Below are 2883 nucleotides of genomic sequence, written 5' to 3' on the forward strand. Positions count from 1 at the left end.
AAACAATAAAACCAAACCAAACCCAAGTCATAGGAAAAACAGAGTTTCATATAATACTATATCAAAAAAGTAAAAGGAACACACCAAATGCACAAACTGGTGACAAGGCCATAGCTTATTGTGATAATATTTAGAAAGGGAGAGAGAGAGAGAGAAAGGGAGAGGGAGAGATCAAGATCAGGTAGGTTTCTTTTCTTCTCATCTATTATCTCATGGTTTTACAGACTTAATAACTTTAACAAGAGTCTCTTGGAGGAGGTCAGGCAAGCTTCAATGATTGGTTTCGGGATCTGTCTGTGCCACATAGGTGCCCAACTCAGCATCCCAGTGTCCTTTTGTTTTTGACACGTATGCATTCAGTTGGCTGTCCAGCTGCTCCTTGGTTAGTATAGGGAGAGCAAGAGCACCTCTCCCTTGCCCACAGCCTCAGCCTCAGCCTCCAAAGCTCTCTTCCCCAACCTATTATACCCCTACCTCTACCACCAATTCCGCCAAGACCCATAGTTCCACTTTCTTGAGTCTGTCTCCTAAGGATCTCTACAGCTTCTAAAACTACCTCTTCTTTAAGCCCACCTTGGGAGCTTTGGTTTGTCCACCTAGGAGTAGGCTTTGACCTCAGAGTGACATCCTGCCCCTAAGCAGGGTTCTCGTAGCACGTCCCCATGTAGTCCTCCTCTGGGCAAGCCTCTCTGGATTACGGGCAGGCCTCGTCCTCCGGCCGCTCCCCTGGCCAGGCCCCTATACAGTGCCTGGATGTTACTCTTACCCAGGTGCTGCTTTAAACTCTTAGTTGCATGGCTCCACCCTGCAGACGCCCAGCCACTGCTTGGACATACCCTTCCACAGTCACCGTCCGGACTTGCATGTAAAGTCTGCTTAAGTTTTAGTGCTGCCTAGACAGAGGGTCTATTCTCCATCTGCTGGGCCAGTCTTCTCTTTCTAGCACTGGCTAGCTCCAGTTGCTGCATGAAAGCTGGAATATTCACTGGCATCAGCTGTTTGTTTTTCAGCATATAAGCAAAGTGCTCATTTACAGACATCTTGGTGGTGCTTTTTAGCACAGATTTTGGTGCTGAATGTGTGGCCATCTTCAAATTCGGAGGATCAAAGGAAAAAGATGCCGGTGCCCCTCTCATCATGGGGTGTCACCATGGTGGCAGCAGGCAGGTCAGGCCGGCCGAGACTGAGTTGACAGTGGAGGTGCTTGGGTTAACTTGTTTGGCTGTTGGTTAGATGCAGAAGTGGTCGACTGCTAGGTTAGCTTGTTGTTGGCTGGCTATATGGTCAGCCCGTCTGCCTGCTGACCTGGCCTGCCCTTTCCTGCCTTTCCTCTGTCCTATCACAGCTGCTGCCTGCTTGGTGTCCAAACCTAGACCAGATAGCTGAGGGTAGAGACATTCTTTGTGCAGTAATCCTTGCCTTTACCATCCATTCATTTAACATATTTACAGAGGGCCTACACTATGCTAACCACAGACATAAACACTGATCTTACAGTGGGGTTTACAGTTTTTTAGGAAAGACAAATTTTATTCAAGCAATCATGAATAGTTACATAAAGAAATATTACAAAGTGCTACAACAGAAAGGCCTCATTTAGACTGGGGTCAGGGAAGACTTCTCTAGGGGCTGATATTCAGGGACCAGTATGAATAGGAGTAAACCACATGACAAGGCAAGAAGAGAAATTTCCAGGAAGACAGAGGTAGAAGAAAATTTGGTCTGTTTGAGGAAGTGAAAGAAGGTCTGTGATGTGAAGTGTGACGTAGAGAGAGGGGCTCTCTACACTGATGTACAGGAGGCAAGCTGTGCTTTGTGGCCTTGTAGGCAGCCTACAACTGAGTTTTATCTCAAGTGAAGGATTGTGAGCCAGGAAGGGACATGATCTAATCTGTCATAGGCTTTTTCAGGCTACATGAGAATTATATGAAGGGAAGTACAAAAGTGGAAGTAGCAAGACCAGTTAGAGGCTATTATAGTAATTCAGGCAAGAGTGGCCGAGTCTAGGTTTGAAAAGAAGTCACACACTATTTCTGGTCCCACCTGCTATTTCAAAACTTGACCACTCTGTGAAGAGGAGGAGTTTATTTTCCTTCCCCTTAAACCTCAAACCCAGACTGCTGGGTTTAAGATAGTTGGTCAGCCTCGACAAATGGGATGTGGGGAAGTGAAAGTGCTTGATTCTCAACTGGGTAAGAAAGGCAAGCAGCTTCCGCCTACATGTACACATACCCCTTCCCCGCGATCCCATATGTTTGCCCTGGGAACCAGCCTCCACCCTGTGAAGCTCACGCCAGTCTGTATGGAGAGGCCTCTGGGAGGAGCCCACGTGAAAACCTCAGGCTCCAAACAAAAGCAGCATGGACCACCAGACACAACTGAGACCCCAGTCACCATGGAGCAGATATGAGTTACCCCTGTCATGCCTTGTCTCCATTTCCGACCCACAGAATCCATGAGTGTGTTTTACCCTCTTAAATTCTGGGGTCAGATGTTATGCAGCCACAGCACCTGGAACAAGAGGACACTTGCTGGAACTTGTGTAGGGACAATGGACGTGGAAAAAAGCGGGCCTATTTGAGATGCTTAAAGGAAATAAAATTAACAAGACAGTCACGGAAGGGACAGAAAAATCAATTACGAAGGCTTGAGGGAAGGCCCAGGTGGAATACATTTAAAAAATCTTTCTTTACATTTTTAATGATGAATTTCATCTTGAGAGCTTCATTCATTTGGTTTAATAACCTGATCTCAGGGATTGCTAAATGTTTACTAAGGTCATATCCTCTTGTTGGATTGTTCCCTTTATCATTATGTAGTGTTCTTCTGTGTCTCTTATATAGCCTTGGTTTTAAAGTCTGTTTTGTTGGATATAAGTACTGC

At 46.0% G+C, this 2883-nt stretch overlaps 1 pseudogene; it reads right to left on the bottom strand.

The window, feature by feature from the left end:
• Positions 1-893: 893 nt before the first annotated feature.
• LOC112321067 (chromatin target of PRMT1 protein pseudogene) lies at positions 894-1088 on the bottom strand (annotated as a pseudogene).
• Between the last annotated feature and the right edge of the window lie 1795 nt (positions 1089-2883).

This window comes from Desmodus rotundus, chromosome 4 (assembly GCF_022682495.2).
Source record: "Desmodus rotundus isolate HL8 chromosome 4, HLdesRot8A.1, whole genome shotgun sequence".
NCBI classification, from domain to species: Eukaryota; Metazoa; Chordata; class Mammalia; order Chiroptera; family Phyllostomidae; genus Desmodus; species Desmodus rotundus.